The following is a 25,061-nucleotide window of genomic DNA, read 5'->3' as shown; positions in this document are numbered from 1 at the left end:
ATAGCGCGTGTCCAATTCAATTCTACTTTGGAGCGTAAAATAAAAACAGGAGCATTAAAAGGTATTTTTCTGGTATGTAAGTGGATAAACAATACAATTAAGTCAAATTCTGTGCGATACCACATGCATCATCGAAAAAATCTCTCGTTTTTGTCTAGTTTTGGGCTGCGCGCGGTTTTTGACAAAGGGTCCAAAATAGCCGTATTTCTCAGCATTGTGACGTCAAAACGAGCACGGTGACCCCCACTTTTTATTACTTTTTTTATCATCTTCTTGACTTGTTACATCAGTGTACCAAGTTTCATCTACAATCTATGTTAGGTTCTATTACTAGGGAATCACCTTAAACGCCTGGACGAGTCAAAGGCTCTTGAATCGTACTAATCTGAAAGATTCCTGCGTGTCTTAAATTTGGTAAGACCTCCATCCTCTAACCGTGCTGCAGCGCACTATGCACGCTCTCAGCTAGGAATTTGATCCCACCGAACTTCGGTGACCGCGTGCTTCGTTGGAAACGATAGATCTTTGCGCTCTCGAGTTCGGACCCGATTAATTACGAAGTGCGTCTACTATGAGTGAGCGAGTGACTCATTTGCATATCCCTGTCCCTGCAATAACTCGTGGTACGCTCGCGCGTACCCACGAGTTAAAAAGTGACATAAAACTAGATAAATGTTACTGGATATTTAGAGAGCTACAAAAGGACTTGTGTGAAGGTCATGGAAGTGAGATGGTAATAATTATTACTGTGAAATAAGCAGCAGAGGAATTTACAGTTTTGTACCAAAATATGAGTCGCTGACTTTGCCCGTTGATGCAAAATGTTCGCTCATGAAATCAGTGTGCTTCCGACCAGTAAGGCAAATACTTAATTTACGGTTCATTGCTGAGGTAACACGGAAGCTTTAAGTCAATTGATTTTATCAATACCGGACGAAAAGGAAAAGAATTCGACAGTTTAAACAGGCAAGATTGTCCGTTTGTCAGGAACTTGAACATTCGCTCGAGCGCAGTGCAGATATACTACGTCAAATAAGAAGACCTCTAAGATAGTCATGACCAAGTGTGTTTGCAGGTGATCTTACATTCGACAAAAATTGAATTTGCCGCTACAAAAGAACACCACAAACTGCATTTTTTCGCAACACAAAGAATAGTACAATTTGAATCATTTTTTGCTACACATAGCCTGAATTTCATCCGATTACTTCGAGTCGTTATTACTCCCTCAGTAACGTCTGAATCGACCGGTCGTTAATGCCGTCCAGTGACGTCACTACTCCTTGACCTTTGCTTTAATTCATGCAAAAAGTAAAACACGATTTTCAAGTGGCAAACCGAGAAATATCGTTTGCAAATGTCTGCATGATACAGAACTGCTTTATTTTTTTTCGATCGTAATTCATGTTTAACGTTCAAACTATCAACTGCATGCAGTACAACTCTGAACCGGTTGTACTAAATTCTATAATCAAACTCGGTCGTAATCACCCAATGAAATAAACAACACACACGGAACACTTCAAAAACACAATGATTTGCTTTAATTGAAAAGAAGCTATTTGGTCCTTAACGAAGAAAAAAAAACAAGGAGACAAGAAAGAAAAGCTAACAGAATCATTACACTTGACGGTAAAAATAGCAAGAAGGTCGAATTATAGCATTGATCTCAGAAAACTTCGCGTAAACAAAATCACCGGCCGCCGAAACCACAAAGCGGCTCTAAATGAAAAACCTACCTACTCTCCGCAATGATTCTTCATTCGCAGTTCAATTTAGCATTTCAGTTTCGAAGACAAGGGCAATGTTGCTGTTTAAGATAAAGATTAAGGTTATCGAAATGTTTGGACTAAACGAAAGAATGCTAGGGATGCGATTCGCTGAATATCAAGCGACAATCCCGCTAAAATTTTTCATAATTATACATAATTATGCGAATGTTTAGACAATCAACCAATCAAAATCACTACCCGGTTTTCGGGTAGTGAGTGACGTCACTGGACGGCATTAACGGTCGGTCGATTCAGACGTTGTTGAGAGGAGAAAACGACTCGAAGCAATCGGATGAATTTCAGGCTATGCTACACAAAGAATAGCACAATTTGAATCATTTTTCGCTACACACAGAATAGTACAAACTGAATTTTTTCGCTACATAAAGAATAGTATTGCTATCTCGCAAACGCTTGTCAGCAATAAAAAATACACCCTACTCCATATATACAGAGCACAAAACGACAGGTCCAGTAGAATAGGATAGAGCGGAACAGCATAACTTATGTACATACTAGCTACCCAAAAGGAGAGAGAGTTTTTGATGAGCGAAAAGCACGGCAGGCAAAACACGAGGTCTAGGGAACAAACTAGACTTGCTACAATTCGACAGCACAAGTTTCTTAGCAAGCGAACAAACATACAACGAAGTCGCGAGTGGTCGACCTTCGTCCCGCGCCATATTAAATCGGAAAAGGACTTTTTTAAAAGTCTAAGAACAAACCTTTTCTGTCGTGAGAGTAACGACACAGTCCATATCGGATGCCATGTGCCACGACAGTACTCGCGCAACGTCGTCATCTACCACTTGAGCTAAATGAGCTACCTGCAGGGGGAACAGAGAACAGCGTTAGCGCTAACACGCAACAAAAGTATACCGACGAGATAGAGCCAAGTGTCTTCATTACCGAGATCAGAGCTCTCACTAAGATTTGAAGTTGCATAATTACGTCAGTCGAGCAAATTTCACCAAGCCTCGTTTGTAAACAAAATTCTTCGCATTTGCACTCTTTGGGCGTGAATATTATTTCCAACTGTTCTGCCTTGAGAATTCATTTATGCACGACTTGGCAACTTTTCAACTTCAAAACGAGGCTGGGTGGTGAAATATACTCGTCTGACATAAACATGCATAACGGTTATTGAAAATCACTCTTTGCTATGGCTTTAGAAAAAGGGCAAAAATTGTCAGACTAAAGCATAGTGTGAACTCATCGAAAAGTAAACTGAACAAACCTTTCCCAGAATACCAGAGTCTCCACGGGGTCCAGGGTGAAGTAGACACTGTCTGCGAGGAGTAATAGCGATCTGATCTCTCTTTTTTGACATTTCATCTATCAATGTCGTCACAGCTGTGGGCTACGAACAAGCAAGCAGTGATTAAAGAGCTTTAGATTATGAGACGAGTAAGACTACGAGTACGGGATTTTCTCAGTACTTAGGTAGTGCTCGCGCGCGAACCAGCGATATTTTGGCGGGAAAACGTGATAGCCGTCGTCACTTCAGTACGAGTTTTAGCGAGAATGTCGTAGTGGCGGGAACAAGTTATCAAATGTAAGAAGTTTTATCATTTTGCTATGGAGAGAGGGCTTAACTTCCTTCAGTATAAATAACCATAATATTTTTTTTGGTGTGAAAATAAGTAAAATTAAGCTTTCCGGGGTGTCTTTTTTTAGAGCAAGCGCAAAAACTTTATGTTAAATCTCGTAGTCGTACTCGTACTCGTCCTCAAATCTAAAGCTCTCTAGTGATTAACTCTTTCACTCCCAGAGCTATAGTGTGACCATTCAAATGAAACGGATATTTAACAATACTATTCTATGGTGCGAATTGATTTTTACAAAAGCTCCGACGACAAGACCATAATTACTTTTATAACTAGGAAGCGTTGTCGTGTGAAAGAAGGATAAAGAGAAATGGCGGAAACCTCGCTTCTCCTCTTCCCCTTCCCAGCATTCACTACGTGCTTTACCCCTTCTAGTCTCCGCTAGGCCTCTGTGGAAAAGAGGGGACCTCTGGTTAAACCGAAACCAGCGACCTCTGGACTTGAGCTTGGTACTCTAACTACTCCATTAGGGTAGCTCGATCCTGTGTCAGGATTACTCCTTACCGATGCTAAGCTGCTGGCAGGGATGTTCTGTTTTCTGAGTTCCCCTCTCAGCTTCTGTTCTTGTAAAGACGCTTCATGCACTGACACTGCAGTGGACAAAAATTAAAGGTTATGACTCAATTATAAAATTGGTTGTTCAAATCTTAAACCCTCGCATGCATAATAAAATAAACAAAAACTGGTTTAACCATTACAGCATATACAGCACCAAAGATATCCACCAACTTAGGGCTTGCTTACAAAGAGAGAGAGGGTTACCCTTGTGCTAGGGTTACCCTAACAAGCGGGTTAAAGTTAGCTCTGGTTTAGAAGCAAATTTCACACGTAGGGTTACCCTACCACCCGGGTCAACTTTACCAGCTTTGCTAACGTGTTTCGTCATGCGTGATATTCTTTGAAACGGTCCAAAATTTGAAATAATCTTGAAGTTCTTTAAGGAAAACACCTTAAATTCACGTCTATGATGATATTATCATCATAGACAGAATATAACTTTTTATTTTTCAGATGTTTATAATTAAGCACAGAAATTGGATAATACCGTTCAAGTTGACCCGGGTAGGCGAGTTGTCCCTAGCTGAGCGTTTACAAGACAGGTATGGTAACCCTCCTGCCACGGTAACCGTAGAACTCAGGTAGGGTTACCTTAGCACTTGGGTAACCCTACCTGCCTTGTAAACACGTCGTGTGAAAAAAAAGAAGAAATATGCGAGTGCTAGGGTAACCCTCTTGCTAGGGTAACCCTGGCACCAGGGTTACCCTCCCTCCTTGCAAACAGGGCCTAAAACTTGAGATCGATTAGTTACATATATCACTGAGGTCACTGCTGCTGTCTAGAAAATCATCGCCACAAGGCAATCGAATAAATAAATACATACATAAATATACCTTAACATGGCTGTGGAATAGAATAGTCAAAAAGTTTATTTGGCTTCCGCTATTAGCTCACTTCTTAGGTTGCGACACAAAAGCTTGGTGTTATCAAGTACGTTTAAATTCGCTCTGACGATGCACTAGCACTTGATGGGTCTTGAATCTTTTTATGGAGGAACATTGACTTCATAACTAATCTTTTAAGTCCCAATAGCCACATAAGAATTCTCCAGACTGATCTCCATATATTTCCGTACAGAATTAGTTAAGAGAATTTGATAAATGATCAAAGCATTTCCGTTTGGTGATCATTTTATCATTTCTCATAACCTTTTCTCTTGATGATGCAGTGTTATTGTTAGGAGAAAACTGATGTTAGTCATTCTTGGGACCAGATTTTTGTGTCTCACTCCCCTCGCCACCTCTGTGGACGAACGTTAATGTGGTCGACTGCAAAGAACCAAAAATTAGCTACCAACCTTGCATTTCGTTAATGAGTTGTCGCGTAGTTTCGAAAAGGAGCCGGTATGTGCGTATCGTCTCAAATAAGTGATCTCTTTCTTTCGTCAGCTGAGCCATCTGTTGCTGTTTCCTTACATCTAAAACCAAAATAGTCAAGTACTGTTTATGTGATATGTTGTGTTAGTTAAAACCCTGCCTAAAAGTAGAAGTCAAACGTTAAAAAATGAGAGGAAATTAAGCACTTCGTTATAAAACAACCGTAGTGTACTTGCCAGTCTAAAACAAAAGGTTCAACAAAGAACAAGAATTTTACTTTTTAAGTTAATCATGAAGAGGAAATTTAGCAGTTCTGTGTACTTGTAGCCTGCGTAGTAGGCGCTTGGAAGTAGTGGGCACAAGAAAAAACGGGCGCGCGAGAAGGAGACACGCAAGGGGTTCGCGTGTCTCCTTCTCGTGCGCGCCTGTTCTCTCTTTCGCTCACTACTTTCAAGCGCCTGTTACGCAGGCTGGTGTACTTGCCATTGTAAAACAAAAAAAGGTCGCAGAAAGAACGAGCACTCGTTAATTTGCGCTAATATTTATAACAGAGAGGAAAATTAGCACTACAGAAAATCGCGGTGTATTTGCTATTTCAAAACAAAAAAGGTCACACAACAAACAATATCCTTTAAGTTAATCATGAAGAAGAAAGTCAGCACTACATGAAACTGAAGAGTACTTGCCATTGTAAAACAAGAATGCCAATGTAAACACGGGAATAGGATGAGGCGAAGAATTAGGAGGAATTTGAGTATGGAAGTTCAGCAGGTATTCCTGTCCGTCTTTGCCCGCAGTGTTCTCTTGAATAAGGAGGTTCTGTACTGTAGCCACGCCCTTAACCAGGGGTACTTCCAAGGAGTACACATTTCCAGTCAGAGCAGGGATCTCGTCGATGCCTTCTGATGGTGTCGTTACCTTAACAACCACCTTTCCTTTCAGATTCTCACCAGTCAGGTTATCGAATTTGTCCTAAAACAAACGGCAGAGAGAGCAATCTTTGTTTCAAGGCTGCCTAAAGCCAGTTTGCTGATCAACAAATGTTTGAGCTGTTGTTCAACAAATGTGTATCAAGCAATGTTGAATATTGAACTGTATAATTATGCATGCTGAGGGTTTTTTAACGTTATTGAGAGATCAGCAACTAACGAGAGCTGCAACATTAGTTGGTTTCAGATCAGAAAAGAGAAAAATGCCCTACGTTCGTTATGTTAAATTCAAAACATAAACAAACAAACTAACAAACTAACTAACAAAAAATTCATATGGAAATATGGAAGAAGAGCTAGTGAGTGAAATTGGCAACAAATTCCAGGTTTTTGGTCCTCGATAAAGGATACTGAACTGCTTGATATTAGTTCTACAAAAATGGGGTCTATGCTGAGAGGCTAGCCGAGTTTCATAATGGTGAACCTGAGTATTACTTAAAAAGAGCTTGCGAAAGCTACTAGACTGAAGATTATGGTGACACGAATACTTGATTTCAATTCTGTCAGGTCTTTGATCACACCATCACTTCTATTGTTAACACTGGTCAACACGGATTCAAACAAATTACGAGACATCGACTCTTGCACTTTCATTACTTCGTAAACGTCCTTCTTGGTGACATAATCGTCATCGCCTTCGTGATACGCTTCAGTGACGCCGTCAATAGACTCATCTTTTTGTTGTTCATTTTTTTCTTTTCTTTTGCTCATTTTCAGCGATTTGTTACTCATCTTCAAAGTAGCGGTGCTGCTAAAATGGAGACTAGTTAACTACGGACGAAATCTTTGCAGGCAACCAACTCTGTAACTCTCTGCAACTCTTTTCCCAAAGTTTACACAAACCAGTTTTCCTACAGAGTTAATGCTCACCAACGCTGGCTTACAATTATACGCATGACGTCGCAAAGAAATGGTAACTGAAGATGTGGGATCATTTTTGCATTACAATGAGGAGAGAACACAACCAAAAACAGTGAATATTTGAACCTTAAGTTGTAACTTGAGTGTCTTCACCAGGGTTCGGCTGTTGGTCCTTTGAGTGTTGGAAACAGTAGGAGTCGCAGGCATCGTCTCCGGTTCAAGCTTCACAGGGAGACCAGCCTTTGCTGTGAATGTGATCTGCAAGAGGGAGTAAGTGAAACGCTTTGTTAACGAACATAGTTGGCTCTTACTATCATTAAGAATTGGTAAGGTATTTAGCTGTCGTGACCAACGAACTCTCCGAACGCTGGATAGTATGTACTACTACACACAACTCTCCTACTTGTGGAAAAATGAAACATACCACCAAGCAGAAGTGCTTATTTGGAGGAGAACAGGTTTAAAGTGCGATAGAAAGGAAACAGACGAAAAAAGGAGCGGGGGGGGGGAGGATTTGGTGTGTTCTGCTCAAGACAAACGAAATAGAGAACAAGGATTACTTGGAAATAGATGGCATTGTGCCTCAGATAAGAAAACAAATCGATTGGCTTTTAAATGGTACTTCTACTGCTGATTTTCAAATTATTATTAGGTTGTTTCAGCTTGTCCAGTCGTTTGTTTCGCTATCAAATCGCTTCTGGTAGTTGCTGCGTGTGTGTTTGTGTTTCTACATTTAATTTTGTTTTTCTTTTTATTCTTTCGCTTTTTTGTGAGTGTTCAATCGTGACGTGCATTTGTGTTTTTGAAATATTCAATGTAAACAGCGCAGGCTCTCTAGATGAGCCCTGTAGAGCAAATGTTGTAATAAATAGTGTTTATAAATTGAATAAGGGTTTGTTCAAGAAGTAACTAGTAATGAAGACTCCACGTTAAACAAACAATACTCTCACCGGTTTACTAGAGAGTGTGGCTGCTCCTGCAGATCCAAACTGTACTACCATACAATAGCCACCTGACATACCTGGTACTTTGAGGTCCCTAGTGAGTGCAGTTTATAATACACACGGTTATAAGAGAATTCACAAAAAAATATGCATTGTTTGCTTTGAAAATTCCTCAATCAACCATACTTCAGTTTATATTATTGCTGTCGCTGCCCAGTCAAGATAATCTTAATTCCAGGAATGCGACTTTGTTGGTACTAGCCAACGCACGGTGCCTACCTACTGACTTGATGACCGAGCCTTTCAGTCGGCAGCTCCCAAACTGTGAACTGTGTGAACAGTCTTCCGGCTGAGATAAGTCACATTCAGAGCCTTAAATCTTTTAAGAGAGCTCTCAAAACGTACTTTTTAAAGAGCTTTTAATTAACTTGTTTTTAAAGATAGCTTACAATTGACTTACTTTTTTAAGACAGCTTTTAATTGACTTATTTTTATCTCATCGTTTGTAATGTGTATATGAAAATATTTCCATTGTATATGCGCAATATAAGTTTTTAATATTTCTTCTTCTTATTATTATTATTATTATTATTATTATTATTACCTGAAGTAGAATTCTCCATCTTTATCCGTTAACTTCCGCTTTGATGGGTACAAAGTTGTGGCCTTAACAAAATTACAATATAAGTAAAATGTTAAGCCTTGGAGGTTTCAATTAACAGCGGCATTATGCTACACCGTTGTGACTTCAGTACGATAACAGTTTAAGTTATCAACAATAAGCCAGTCATTTTACCACTTCTGAATAGTAACCAAGCACTTCTGTTGTGGATATGCGGTGACTCAGAGGCAAGGGCTGGGAATTTCCCCCGGATACTAGGAACATTACCCCCGGCGGTGGTGGATCCAGGGGAGGGGCCCGGGGGCCCGACCTCCCCCTCCTTATTTTTGACCGCCCCCTTATCTAAGGGTGTGGATGACGGGCCCCCCTTTATCTCAAGGTCTGGATCCGGCACTGCCCAGCTACTTTCATAGGAAACAAAAGGAAACTAGGACATAACGATTTCCTTGAAGTTCAATTTCCCGGATACTAATTGCTTATAACGACCACTTGAAATCTTGGTGACAGCGCTAGACAATATCTCTCGGCCAGTTAGTGCCTAAGAATCTTGACACTTACAGTGTATACATTGTGAAACCCAGTTACTGCGTGATGTGAAAGAAAACAGGCTAGTATAACATACCCTGGCTGGGGGCTTGTCTGATACTGGACCATCCTTAGAGTGCCATATCTTCAACACTATGTCCTTAGCACTTGCTGCTTTCATTACAGCCTCATCCTCTCCAACGACATGGGCTGAAACAGCTGAAACGCAGGACAGTAGGTTTGTTTGGGGGACAAAAGATCCCCCACCCTGCAGCTCTTATGCCAACACCCACCAAAGGAATGAGTCAATCAAATTTTCAGATAAAAGTGTTGAATATATCAATGGCCTTATGTGGCCAAATTGCTTTAAAGTTGAATTTGTATGGTTAGGACTCAGATTCAGGTAAAATCCTATACATCTCCAAACACCTGGAATTTGGTCACACAATGCTGAGCGCAATGCATAAAAAGACATAGCCAAGTGTATTTAGGCCTCAATATTCACCCACAAATTCTCCATACTGATCTCCATACATTTCCCTTAAGACTTAGTTGGGAGAATTGCCACCCTGTAGGTCTGAAATCCCAGAGGGTGCTGATCGAACAAATCCTTGCATATCACCTTCCGTTTTAGATGAGAATTCCCTATAGCTAATATCAGTCAGATGCTGCTGAAAATGGAGAAAAAATTCACAGCATTTTCCCTTGGTTAATCATTTTATCATTTCTCATAACCGTTTCTCTTTATTACGCGCTGATATTGTTAGGAGAAAATGGATTTTGGTCGCTCTTGGGGATTAAATGGTTAAAATGCAGAGTCACTAGACAAAGTATTTGACCTGCAATGCGATCTTAACCCGTCAGTAGCCCCGTCTCGCCTTTCTCGCGTGGGGTTATTTTCACGCGCGCTCGCGTTTCGCTTGCTCTACTATCCCTGAGGAAAAATGGGGACCGTCTCGTAGTCGCGACTTGATTATCAGTTGCTGTTCGGTAACTAGGGAGCTTAAGCAACGACAACGGCAACGATGGAGAAAACGTCACCCAAAAAGTAAATTCGCCCTGTTTCAAACTTCATTGCTCTTATCCCAACTTGTCAAATGATGGCTATTTTTTCAGGAGTTGAATTCTAAAGGGCTGTATCTGAGTTCACGAAAGGAAAAAGAAAATCGGTGTCTTGTGTTCACGTAAAATTGGAAGTTTCACGTCATAGTCGTACAACAACGGCAAAGAAATGTACAAAAATAGCGTGACGCACGCGCAAGGTTGTTGTTTTACCAATCTAAACCTTATCGTTTTTTGCCGTTCTCGTTGATGTCGCCGTCGTCGTTGCTTAAGCTCCGTAATGAGTTTGCGACCTCGACCGGACCCGAGATAGCGGTGGAAATCCAGCCTATGGAAAAGGCAAGTTTTGACGGAAAAACTGGAAACCCGTTTGCTTGCTTGGGATACACTTGCCCGCGCAACAGTCCTACCAGACTACTGGCAATCTAATGGTCTCACTTACTTGGTAACAACTCTCCAACGACACACGGTGCATTAGAATCAAACGTGACATTAAGATTTACAGCCTTTGATGGGTCAGGCTCCACTCTGAAATGCAAAACATATAACAGCTACAACAACTTTATCATTAGAATATGAAAGTACAGATATAACTACCCGCAAATAGGTACAGCTAGTCGTGGCGGGTAGGTACCACAGGAAATTACAGTATCAAAAGCACCATCTTGAGAACGGCGATCGCAAGTAGCTTTGATGCGTCCGACTTCTTCCAACGCTTGCGCTAACGTATGTAACATATTCACTCCGAAGCGATGTGATAGCTATCTCCAAAAACGGCAAAAGCGAATGCAATAACCCATTTATAGCGCGAAAGTTGGTCATTATCTCTAACGTTTCCTTTTGCTTTAAATGCGACGTTCAACATCTCTATTAATATAAAATATTGAACATTTTGGCGAACAAACAACAGTTTTCCATTGACCTCACTCTTACAGACCACAGAGATAACCTGAAAATCTCTGATACGCTGCAGTGAAACAACTGGAGTGCAGCTCGCAGTTCCACAAAAGCTTTAAACATTTTGACGCCATTTCGGAGGTCTAAACTCTCACAAATCAGAGCTCTCGACCAAATCACTGAGTTATTGTGAAATATGTGTTAACCTACTTCACAGAACTTACCTCACGCTTATCGTGGGCGCATCCAATGCAGTTCTTCCAAGCAGGGCTTTGATTCTTATTCCATACATTCCCCTGATTTTCAAACACACGTTACCGCGAGTTATTTTACAGACTTAAATTATGACCGAAGAAGAGGTTGTTCCTAAGAAATGCCAAGGTTGGGGCTCTTAAAGTCGACGGATATCTTTTTGGCGGCACCAAGTGTATGTCGGCATTTAGTGTCCTTTTTAGGGAGGTGTTCGTCTTTTAGAGTCAAAGGAAATGAATGAAGAATGGTAGCAACCGACTCTAGGTGTCCATTTTAAGTAGGTGTCCGTCTTATACAGAATCAAAGAAAACGACTGAAGAATTGCAGGGACCAACTCTAGGTGTCCGTTTTAGGGAGGTGTCCGTCTTCTACAGAATCAAAGAAAATGAATGAAGAACGACAGGGACAAACTCTAAGTGTTTTAGGGAGGTGTCCATCTTTTAGAGAGTCAAAGAAAACGACTAAAGAATGGCAGAAACCGAGCCTTGGTGTCCGTTTTAGGGAGGTGTACGTTTTAAAAAGGGTCAAAGAAAATGACTAAAGAATGGCAGGGACCAACTCTAGGTGTCTGTTTCAGGAGACTATCTTATAGGAAGTCAAAGAAAATGACTAAGGAAAGGCAGAGACCAACTGTAGGTGTCCTACTAATAGAGGCGCCGTTAAGAAGGAATTAAAACTGCCGAGTAGCAGAAATAAGAAATGGTGTACAAAGTAAAGAAAGCTTTTGTTTGACTCAGTAACGTTCGTTAAGGGAAGAGGTAAGAGCTATCAAGCAAGAGGTAGGAACAGGAGCACAAGAAGACTGCAATTTCAAATTCCACGTACTTGGTTGCGCTCACAGTAGGTTGACCAAACGTTGCTTGGCCCTTGTTGTCTGTCTTCTGCTGAGCAGGTGCTGGAGTCAGCTGAAAAAAGAAATAAAATAAAATAAAAAATGCCCCCAATTAGATTCTTACCGAGAAAAACATCATTTTGCACAGATTTATACAAATCTGCATAGTTAGGTGCACAACGTACCATCGATAGAAACCTCAAAAAATAAGGCAGTAAAAACAGTTCATTCGACCAGATCTTTTTAATTGCAAGAAAAGGTCACAGATTACATAATACAGTCGAACCTCTCGACAGCGGCCACCTTGGGGACAGAAGAAAGTGGCCGTTATTGGGAGATAGGGAGTACAACATGTTTATTGCGCTACTAAGTTCACTCTTATTGTATCCCATAATAGTAATCCAATCATATTATAATACATAGAGATAAAATAAACAAAAAAACTTGAATATTGCTTTGAATTAAAATGTCAACGTTACAAAACAAGCAAGGCTCGCAGCATTCGCGACAAGTATCGTAGACAATTTATGCTTACTGCAGCAGTAGAAATGGATCACAATCAAAATACGATTGTAGCGATTAATCACCAACGCGACATACGGATCAAACTTTATGACATTCTTGACTTTTTCATCGGTTGCTGAAAAAACTGGCCGTTGTCGAGAGGTAATAGGAAGCTTAAGCAACAGCGACGGCGACGGCTATGAAAACGTCACTTTAATTCGTCAAATTTTGGAGTTGAATTTTGAAGGACTGTATCAAAGTTCAGGAAAAGAAAAGGAAAGTTGTTGTCTTGTGTTCCCGTCCTCGACAAAACGTGAAATTAGGCACTTTCACGTTATAGTCGTGCACGTGCAAAGCTGTTGTTTTGCTAATCTAACCTATTGTCTTTTTGCCGTTCTCGTTGCCGTCGCCGTCGTCGTTTTCTTAAACTCACGCTTTAGTGGCCGTCGCCGTTGTTGAGAGGTTTAGACAAGAGTCAATCTATGGACTGCCCCCTGGGACAAAAAAGGTGGCCGTTGTCGAGAGGTGGTCATTAGTGGAGGTTCGACTGAAACTGCATTTATTAAAAGGAGAGTAAACTATTAAAGACTTGGTCAAATTTTAATTGAATAACAAAAACTGAGATTCTAACCTTAATTCCTCTGTCCGTATTAAGGACCACCTTAACATTAGGCTCATCTGAAGGGTTTTCAAGCTTGTCGCACAGTTGAACAGTAAGGGGAAATGGCATCTTGGTATCGTTAAACACCGAAAGAGGCTGTAAAACAAGTAAAAACAAATCACAACATGAACTCTAGTTTGTACAAGAGCAGGCTTGATAACGCATAGGAAGCTTTCCAAGCAATGTTGTTTCGTACTACAGAAAGTCACAGGTCGAGGCAATCTCAACAAGCACTCTAACTTAGTGTGCTTTCCAAAAGTCAGAACTGGCCGGCCAGACCATGGCTGGACCGGTCATTTTGAAAATGAAAAAGGCTTTTTCCAAGAGTTTTTGATGAAAAACGATTTCCTTCGTGCATACTATTTAGAATTTGACTGATATGGCTGGATAGCTTTGATTAAAAGTAAAATTTAAAGAGCGGCCGTCAAATCAGTGTTGTTATCAGTAATGTTTTTGAATACTTTATTTCCAAAAAATAGTACTTATCCTTGGGTCTATTTTTTTTGCGCCTCGTTTGACGCGGAAACATCAATTTTATGTGGCCTTTTTTTCAAAATGCAGAAATCCCGCCAGGCCGCGCTGTAGAATAAACCCTGCAGAAGGGGTTTAACTGCAGTTATCATTCACTTAAAATATTTCACCATTTCTGATTGGCTCAAAGCCCCCGGCTAATTCTTCATAACCAACTGACGTTGACCAAATTTGGAACATGCGAGGCCTTGAGCCTCGGTGGATAACATCCTCCTCGATTCTTCACTTCCTACTCAGCCTCATACAGCAATTGCTAATTATAGAGATAAGTTATCGTGATTTTCTTATTACAAGCCTGGCTCCAGTTGTTCAAAGGGTGGATAACCCTGTCCAAGGGAAAAATCTCTTTCTACTGGATAAAGCAATTGGTTTCCTGTTATCCTTTTTTTTTTTGGAGAACTGAGGCAGGATGGCATTATGTGGAGACGAGAATTCATGAATTTGGAAACTACTAAAGTAAAACAAAACTGTCTCCCCACCATCATATCAAACGTTACTTTGCAAAACTATTAGCCTAACAAGTTTTCAAAAACCCTAATTACAATCCGTTTTTATTATATTCAAGTTTGTCCATGCCTGCCTCCTTTTGTACTTAGTGTGTTATTTAATCCCTTTATTTAATCTTCTTATTTCACTATATCTGGTGGCAGTTCTCAATGCTTGAATTTTTAAAAATTTCGTGACAAAGCCCCTTTAACTCGAAATTAGTATTTCCCCCATTTTGGGTAACTTCCAGTATGTACAACAGCTTGAATAAGAAGACTCCTTACAAGAATGAATGACAAAAAGAGTCGGATATCAGAAAAAATCGGCCAGTACTTACAGCCGTGAATCCCAACTGGACTTCTCGTTCTTTCAGCCCGTCTGATGAAACATGAAACTCTGGCAAGACGTGGTTGGAAAGCTAAAAGAATCCAGAGAACAAAAAAAGGGGAAAAAATGGTTTGAAACCGACTAATGAAAAAGAAAAGATTGTACATGAATGCTGTAGGAGGAAGCATAACAAAATAGCAAATGAGAAGACAATCAAGCACAAAACATGACACCAGGGTGATGGCCAACAAGCCTGGCAAACATGTTACAGTTTTTTTTTTTTTTTTTGACAAATTAAAATAAAAGAAAAGGTATGCAATTTGTTCAGTCCACCTTAGGAAACATAAAACTCCGGCAATACGTGGTCTACAAACTATAAAATACACGGAAGTAAATTGGAGTCAATCACTAAAAAACTGACGAATGAATAAGAAAAACTGTACCTGAAAACTACAAAACAACACAGAAGACGAGAAAACAATCAAATAATTTTGTTGATTAAAAAACACAACGAATTACTGAAACAATTGTTGCAGATTGGTTTTGTCAAAGAAAAGATGTTCGGAAAGGAAATTCCTCACCTTGCCTGTTTTGTTGCCATGTTTATCAGTTGCTGACAGAATGATATCTGATGCTAGAGGCTCTCCTAATCTCATGCGAGGTTCATTGCATGAGCACTTCAAGATGCTGGGAGCGTCGGCATGGGGTTTGTAGATAGGGCGTGACCGAAATTAGACAAATTGCTTTGTTCTTTTTCTAAAGCAGCTTATAAGAGACAACCACGATGGCAACAATAAGCGTCAAAAGAGTTGTTATAGCCGTTGTCGAGTTAGTTGCTTAACTTCCCTAGCTATTCGCAAGACCAACTCCGATTCTCTAATTGGCTCTGAAAACTCGCCTAGTGCTCAAAATAGTGGCCGGAAAAGTCAGTTCAAAACTTTATATTCGTAGAATGATATTAGCACATTTAATGGGAAAAAGGATACTGAAAAGGCAATGCATAGATAAACTAACCTAACGTTCATGAAACCAACCTCTTCTTCAGTCACATCACTCTCAAAGGCAAACGCACTAAGGAAGAGGGTGGGGGATGGGGGGGGGGGGGGAGTTATGAAAAGAGAGATAGTAGGGAGGTAATTTACAGGCAACCAACAGCCAAGGTAAGTGGCTTAAAGTTATGTCCATTTCCCTGGGTTCAGTGTCTGTTGTAAAAAAGTCTACTGTACTGTCACTTTTATTTAATTTTGTTTCCGATCATCCCTCCCCTAAGCCAAAATTTTGCCCTAAGTGAGAGGTAAGTGTTAACGTTGGCTTAGGGTAGGGGTAGGTGGGCAGTTTCCCAGAAACGTATAGGATCATTATGGGTTTCTGGGAAGCTGCTCACCTACCCATCCCCTAAGCCAACATTTTGCCCAAAGTGAGAGGTAAGTGTTAATGTTGGCTTAGGGGAGGGGTTGATGGGCAGTTTCCCAGAAACGTCTAATGATCCTTTGTTTCTCCCTCGCTTAAGACTGACAAGTTCTCTTGCTTTACAAAAACGTTCATAATAATGGGTGTTACCTTAACGTGAAGGATATGAGAGCAATTCAACTGATAAACTTGAGGTCGGCATTGCGCCCATTTCCGCCCCCCCTTTTTCCATCAATGCTCCATGATGATAGCATTTAAAGCTAGTTAAAGCTACACAGAAAGGAAAGAAGATGAATCAAGGATGTGATGTCCCCGGGGATCTCGCGCACCGAAGGTCGCGCACTATCCAACTGCCACCGACAAACTTATTTTCACTAAGTCTTGTAATTACCTTGACATCAGGAAGAATCCCTTGCTTGATGATGTCTTTGGCAACTTTAAGAGTCCAGTTAACCTGGAGACTCAAGAAGACAAGTTGCACATTGATAAACAGTATCAGTTTACAACTGCTAATTCACACCAAGGGTGCTTACCAAAAGTCAGGAATTGCCAGCCAGACCGTTGGTATTGAAAACGATATAGGCCTTCTTTCGAGCTTTCACCACAAAACCAACAATGCTGTACACAGAATTTAAAAATAGACTGGACAGATCTGATTGACGCTGGAATTCTAATTAGCAATGGGCTGGTTTGGAAGGGCCAATTCAGATGGAAAGCGCACTAAGTTTGCTTATATGATGATGATGTTTATTCCTATCTCCTAAAGAGCCTTGATTGTTGAGTTGACGTGTTGACCTAGTGGATTGCTCTATTTTGTCCAATTTCCTTTATTGACATGTTCTGTCTTTGACTGTGCTCACATTGTGGGTGGCTACTCGTGTTCTACAATGGGCCTTTTCCGATTGCCTTCAGCCTCTTTATAAGGAAACACCTGTTACTCGTCAATTAATAGTGGAGCCCCATAGCTAAGAAAATTTGGTTACGCCCACCTGCCCGCCCGTCCGTTAGTCCGCACCACAAGTGCGGACAAACGGACGGGCGGAAAAGTTGAAAAGTTTCTTCATGAAAATAATAATATTTATTGGCACGCAGATTAATTAAACTCATGTTCGCATGGATGATTGTACACCAAGCCTTGCTTGGATAAAGATCTTATGGTTTGCTCGACAACCCGAAATGGACGATTGATATAAAATTTAATTCGCTACTTTAAAAGCTGGGCTAAGTTAACTGTCACAAGGAATTTCGCAGGAATATTTACAGAGGAGCAATTGAATTATTTATATCCTTTCCATTTAGAATGACTAAGACCTGTCTTGGATTTACCTTAAATCTGCTGGTTAGGGAGTTGTCTATTGTTACTTCTCTCTGTCCTTCATCCAGAGTTCTAAAACCTGTCGGTGACAGCAAGACGCTACATTTACATTTGCAATATTAACTTGCCCTTGCAACAAGAGATAGAACTTTAACGACGACTGCGCTACCTTCGCCTTCCTCGGATCTTAAGGTCCCTAATGACCAGAAAACGGCTACGCTAGGTTAAATTTAACCAACTTTGGAGGAAACCAGACCGTGCCACTGACAGCTGGCTAAAGATAAAACTTCATTGCAAATTGAACTAAGCCAACAAAAGAAGAAAATTGACTGATACACACTGAGAAGGAAACTACACCAATTTGACGTTCGCAAAGACTTCTGAAATGTTACAGAGAACAGGGAAAAAAATTGGCCGATAGCTGACGTGCGTGTCCCCAGTAACGATTCCCAAAACAATTGCCGGACACATATGGGCTCAAGTCCTCCTCTCGTTTCTAAGGAGGCAGTTTAAGTAACCACGAAGACGATGGGTTCGATGACGTCACCAATAGAGTGAAGACTCGATCTTTCAAACTTAATCGTGATAACAACTTGCTCATGACCAATGTTCCTATGGACACATTGTAAGGGACCACTCCCAAGTTACAAAGAGAGGAAAATGTATCTTCACAAGTTGGCGGGAAATTTCGCGTTAGAGTTGTGCAAAGGATAGCGGGCGAACGCAGACATATTTCCTGTTCGGGTGGAGAGAAGCGACGACCAGAAATACCTTTGCGTTTGCACCAAAAAGTGTGACGTGTCGTTATTATCGAGTTCCGTTAAGGCAAAACCTATTGTTTGCTTGTTTCGTATTATTTATCGTTGCATAAGCTTCCTGATGTTCAGCTGATGTGGTCATGCCTCGATGATATGGATTGGCATTTTGGTGTATACGTAAATGCCTTTCCCCTTTTCAAATCTTTTTTTCTCTTTTTTAAGCCTGTACTATATGAGAAATTTGTGCAATTTGATTGGCTTAGAGCAGTGGTATTTCAGCTTAATTTGAAATACCTACATGTGAAATTTACGACCCTTTAACGGGTAGTAGTATAAATAAATAATAGTATGATTTGTACGTGATATTTGGCATAAATACCACTTGTAATACTTCAAAATAGTCTCATATTTCACTCCTCTAACGGCTTGTGAAATTATGTATAACAAATTCGAAATACCATTCGTGGTATCTATGCCAAATATCACTACAAATCACGCTATTACCTATACTAATTTCTTACGCAACTTAAGGCTAACTAGGGGGAAAAATCATATCAAACTAAGTACACTGATTTCTGGTTTATCACATACTCAGTCCAGTAAGTGTGTTTCCTGCTGTGCAAGGCAGCTCCTGTCCATCGTCCAGCTTCTTCTGTTTCGCATCAGGAAATTTGTAAAACACTTCCAGCTCTGCTGCTTTACTACTGGGAGTCACAATGATGGTCTTCTCCACTGCAGCAACCTCTTTATGATGCTAAAAGATCATAACCAGTCACTAAATCAGGGCTACTGTTGTGTGTTTTTACAAAAACGACAAACAAACATGCTGAGGTTCGCGGTGTTGGTCAGCCAAACCCAGATACAATTTAAAGATGTACACTAAGAACTTTACGACTACGCACCACACCCTGCTGGCAATGCCTTCCTTTCACTTTCTCGATTTTGGCGTATTTGAGAAAGACTCTGCACAAATCGAGTAAGCTTGTTATTGTACATGAGGTAATTGTTGCTGATAAACTGTGTTGAACCCAGGCATAAAAGCTGTGCACACGGTACAGCGGGCTTAGTTATGGCCATCGGTTCATCAATCAACGGTCGCTCACACTTGGAAAACCAGTTTGACGATTGGTCCAGATATTCTGGCTCCAGAGACTTCAGTGAGATCACGTGCTTTAGACAGAACCTCCTCTTTTCCTTTTCACTCAAGAAGACAAAAGGAGGCATTGCACGCAGGGCACGCAGGGTGATCGCACCAAAGCCGGACATGAAAACCCCAAAAGGGACCATCACCATTTCCCTAATCAAATGACAAACCTGTAACTCTATCTTGGCCTTCAGTTTGGTTTCCTTGGTGATCTGCTTCAGACTGATATCAGCACCTGTTAGGGAGGCCTTCCCAGATGCACTGCAGTCTCCTATGTAAGCTGGTAAGCCCGGTGTGCCTGTCAGCTACAACACACGAAGTTGTTTCTTATCAAATTCAAGTTTTACAATAACAAAGCGATTTTTCACACTCTGATTGGTCGAGAGCTGTGCTCGATGAGACCCGGAAATGAAGTAATGATGGCGTTATATATTTTTTTTTCTCTTTCTCTCTCGCGCGATTTTCCTACAATCGGCCACAAAATTAGTTGGGACACTTTGCCCTAAAGGGCCTGTCTGACGTCTCGCCAACTTAAAAGGGGGGAAATAGATCTTTCCCTCGCCTAGCCCCCCCCCCCCCCCCACCCCCCATGCAACGTTGTACCGCTGTTCGAGTTATCTGTTGAAAACAAGAAACACTCCAACTTTGAATCGACGGGATGGGGGAGAGGTGCAGATTGTTTAGTTCTCCGAGGTTATCCCATTTGAGGATAATGTCTCAACAATTTTTTTCGTCGATTGTAAACTGCAAAGTAGATGTATTTTGCAGTGCGAACGATAATCTCCTGCCATCTTGGACATTGCTTTTAAAATGGCGGCCGCCCTCACTGTATTTTGTTAAAAAAAAATAAAAATAAAAACAAATAAATAAATATGATTTCCCAAGAAACATCATCAGAAATGGACGTCAGTGCTATTGAAAAAAAATAAAGACAATTTTTCATGGTCGGTACAATTATCGACCATAGTAATGAAATTGAAAGTTCAAAACTTTGCAGGACGTGGTTCCACTTGAGTTTTGAACATTTTGACGTCATTTCTATGACCGATAAGGGAATAGACCGCGGAAAATTGTAGTTGATTTGTTATTCTCCATACAATGTGTACTGCATGTGAAGTTTCTGATCAAATTTTGGTTCTAAAACTTTAGCAACGTCAAGTTGATATTCACGGGGCTCGAGACAGCAGTAACTGTAGATTATATTTAGCTTGCCTACAATAAAAACTGAACAGTTTACCGTATGTGGGAAACAAAGTATGGGGTTCTTTGTGTATTCTCCAAAGCTTAGAGCTGTCAGGGATTTTAAAATATGCAGTTGCAATGAACTTCTAACAATCGTCGATTAGCTTGAACAGAGTATACTCAACGCCTTAACAAAGACTCCTTAACAAAGTTGTGGAACCAGCACTTTAAAATTAAAGTCCCTATGTGAGGAATAAGGAGCAATTAAACCACAGTTAGTTAAATCACAACGGGGTGAACATTAGCATAGTTACCTTGCAGACAACATTAAGCCTTGGTTGAACTGTTAGGTTTCCTGCTTTGTCCTGGACCTGCACTTGTAGCTGCAGGGCACTGTTGTTTTCAATTGTGACCTCACTGTCATTTGGTGTGACAGCAAGGGATTCTGGTGGGCCTGCAGTACAAAACGTGATTCAGTAAACAGAAACAGTCATGCTAACGTAAGTCAAAAATTGGCGCAAGGAAGGGGCGTGCACGTCACGGTAAAACCCTACAGCCACGTTGCCTTGTGAGGTGCGTTCCATTGGGATGAGCCGGATCAGGATCAGTAATCAGAGATCATACGGACCATAGCACATTAAAGGAACCGACAAATCAACCCTTGAAAAGGATTCTTTGGTGCATTTGATGTAGCATGATCCGAGTGATCCCGGATCACTGATCCTGATCCCGATCAACCCAAAGGAACGCATCCTTTTTAGACAGTCTCGTTTTTTAAAGGAAAATTTACATGCTGGTGAAAATTGTAAATTGTAATTTGTTTACCCACGGAGCACTTAGGAGTTCTTAAGAACTCGTTGAAACGTGTCCGTGGGTTCTAGATCGAATTAGGATTTGAAAGTGTTGATTTTTAAGGAGAGGTAAAAACCGGGGTACCCGGAGGAAAAACCTCTCTGAGCAAGGGAGAGAACCAGCAACAAACTCAACCCACATATGGCGTCAAAAGAGTACCTGGAAGTAACCTGATCTTCAAGCTCTGTGAACCTTCTTCAAGTCCTGGTAGGGTGATCTTTAGATTAAAATCCTTTCACAACAAACCAACAAAAAAACTGTTCAGATAAATTTAATGTAAGTTTGAGATTCTGAATCATGAAGGCTACTGATGATATCGTCGTACTCTATTTTATTACGAGAAATTGAATCACATCGGCCAAGATGTTTTCCAAAATACCCCTCACCTTTCCTGCATGGGATGGTACAGAACCAAGGGCCACCACGCCCTTAACGATCAGGCTGTTTCCCTTCACTGATGTTCCCTGGTGAGTCAACTCCAGTCCGCTAACAATATAAACAAGATATGTTATTCCGTTGAAGGCAAGATTGATTTTAACACCAGGGTTACAAATCCATGTTTCATTAAAAAATTATCAAAATACACTCACCTTGCACTTAACATCGGTGCTTTTTCCTCTGATAACTTTGAAGGGTTGTTAAACTCATCCAGCATATTCAGTGGAATCTTAACCAAGAAAGCATAGTGTGTTATATTTGCTATTCTAGACTAGCTAAACCTTGATACCACCGTCTAGTGACATAGGGGTACTTGGATCATATTTGGCTTATTATGTGTTGCTGGCCTCTATTCTATGGCCAATTTAGACTCCATCTTAGTGACTTTTGGGCAAATTTAATTTTCACAATCCCAACTTCCCATTTTTAAGCTACTTCTTACAAAGATTTTTTTCCCAAAAGAATCCAGAAAACCTGCGACCCAATTCTAGTAACTCTTCTGAAAATGCAAAGCTATTATTCCCAATTATAATCAACCCAGTCGTGGAAATGCGACCCCATCCAGGGGTACGTACCTATTAGCCTATTACTAGAAATTACCCTCCGCCTACGGGAGCTACATCCTCTCGACCCTATCCAGTGGGGCACATACTCAAATGTGATCCCATCCAGGGGCACATACCCATTAGCCTATCACTAGAAATTACCCTCCGCCTTCGGGAGCTACATGCTCTCGACCCTATCGAGGGGGGCACATACTCAAATGTGATCCCATCCAGGGGCACATTCCCATTGGCCTATTACTAGGAAGAACTCCCCTCCTCTTCCCACGGGAGCTACATCCTCTCATATGAAGAACGGGGTGAAGAAGGGCGTGAAACAAAAAGTACACCTGGAAAGGAACTCCTACTCTTAGAGGTGTCTCCAACATTCCAACGGTGAATTTGTTTGGATAAGCCTCTAAATAAACAGAAATGACAAAGAAGAAACCAGATAACTAAAGATGTACGAGTTATTTTAACAGGGTGGATAAAAAAATACAGTGTTCCCGTTCAAGTTTTTTTGCAATAAAAAAAATGCCCGGGAAAATTATATGACTTGATCTGACGAGGCTGTTAATGACGACAAGAATTACAATGGTAACGTCCACAGTGATTGACAAACTGCAGTAATTTGTTATTTAACATTTACGCGTGTTTTTCAATTTCTCCACATGACAGTCTTTCCCGTGGATCTACTGTAGGAGTTGAGTTCAATATTATTACAAAGATAAACCAACCTAGAGGGTTTCACCTGTGCCAAACTTAAATTTTGAACTCTCTTATCACTTGAGCTAACTTGCAAATTATTTATCAAATATTCTTTTCATAATATAAACTTTTCAGATTCAAAATTTTTGGGACGTCTTTATCTCGGATTCACCCTTTCGCGTGTTACGACAAAATGAATCTGTAACCAAATTTTTCAGAATCGTCACGAATCCAAAAAAAATCACATCTAGTGTAAATGTAACCTAAAATATTCTCTGGCTGGTCATTTCTTACAAACCTGTAACGTTGAACTTGATACGATGGACTGGAAGAATCTTAATTGATGGCGCAGTTGAAGTGTCACTCAATAACACTTGACGCTGAAGAGTATGGGCCAAGGAGGGTAATATTTTCTGAAACAACAGCAAGAACAGGTAAATTCAAACACTGTTTTCAACTGGCACTAAATCTCATAGCACAGATAGCAACAGACTAGCTCAGTTACCCATTTTTCTGAACCAGTATGGCGAGCTTTTTCCTCCATGTTGACAGTCATGATTAGTGATTACTTTGTCTCCATCTTTGTCACTTCCTGCAAAAATACGTAAATGAAGAACAATAACGATCCTTGTAAGTTAACACTAGAGAGCATTAGATTCTATGATGAGGACGACTACAAGAACGAGATTTTCCCAATAGTAAGTAGTGCGCACACGTGTGCCAACGTCAATGTAGCGGGAAAATGTGATAGCCATCGTCATTCTACTACGAGTTTTAGCGCGAATGTCGTTGTGACGAAAACAGGTTATCAAATATTAGGAATTTTATCGTTAGCCGTCGGGAGAGGGCTTTAACTTCTTGAACGAAAGTAAGCGTGCTAACTTTTGTGATGAAAAAACTGAGTACAACGAAGCTTTCTGGGGTGTCTATTTTTTAGAGAATTGGCGAGAAAACTTAAATGTCGTCTTTAAAATTAAATGTCGTCCTCGTACTCACAAGTAACAAGTGCAAACACCAATTTCTTAACTCTTGAGAGGGGTATTTTGTGCGAATGGAGACCTAACGTTTTGTCAACGCTTGATTAAAAAAGAGGAAAGCTTATTGCTACGAGCAGCCAGCAATGCATACTGCGAGCCCGTCACAAATCATGTGCTTCTCCTTACAATGTAAAGCATTTATCTCTTACCATGCCAAATGACCTTTAACTCTACCAACAATCTTCTTCTGTCACCAGGTAGTTTGTTCACAGATTCACCCTTTCCGTTTAAAATGTCCACCTTCATGGCACCTGATTAAGAAATGGAAAATACATCGTTTTTAAACGATGTGAAGCCACTTTGGCTCACAGTAGGCTATATTTCTTGACAAGTGATACAGTGACACATGTATTAACCCGTTCACACCTACATGTACCCCCCCTCCCCCCCCAAGTGAAAGAATAATGAAGTTTTGTACAGCAGTTCTAACTTCTAGGACTGTTGAAGGAATCCACTGAAGTGGTTCGACGTTTGGCCTAGGCGTAACTAACACAGAGAGAAACTTAAAGAAGAGGAAGACTAACATTATGCAAATCAATTGACGTACGTAGAAACATAAGGAAAGCGAGACGCCACAACATCGTCCAAAGGAGCTAGTATACATAGGAAATTTAAAAGACAAGACGAACGGCAGTTTTGCAATCAACTTTGCGAAAAAGAAAAAAAACACAAACAAACCAAACCAAACAACAACAACAACAACAGCAATTATTACTTTGGGAAGAGGGCAAAACTGCTTCAGTTCTGCTAGTCAAAACAATGCAATGATCAAGAAAGGTAAGACATTGAGTCCTGTTTTATTGATCGCCCTCTCCTCCCTACAAAACCCCACCCCACACAACCCCACCCCTCCTTTTTTTCTGACCGAATTTTTTCCCTCATTTTTTCCAAATATTGGTCGCCAAAAAGCAACTTTCTGAAAAAAAAA

At 40.6% G+C, this 25,061-nt stretch overlaps 2 pseudogenes; one reads left to right on the top strand and one right to left on the bottom strand.

Annotated features, from left to right (window-relative positions):
* LOC140946578 (structural maintenance of chromosomes flexible hinge domain-containing protein 1-like) overlaps nucleotides 1-24,379 on the bottom strand; it is a 31,235-nt pseudogene extending 6,856 nt beyond the window's left edge.
* Nucleotides 1-25,061, top strand: part of LOC140945225 (uncharacterized) — a 156,220-nt pseudogene that overhangs the window by 21,959 nt on the left and 109,200 nt on the right.

The sequence above is a fragment of the Porites lutea genome, chromosome 8, assembly GCF_958299795.1.
Source record: "Porites lutea chromosome 8, jaPorLute2.1, whole genome shotgun sequence".
NCBI classification, from domain to species: domain Eukaryota; kingdom Metazoa; phylum Cnidaria; class Anthozoa; order Scleractinia; family Poritidae; genus Porites; species Porites lutea.
This window is presented reverse-complemented; position numbering and strand designations above follow the sequence as displayed.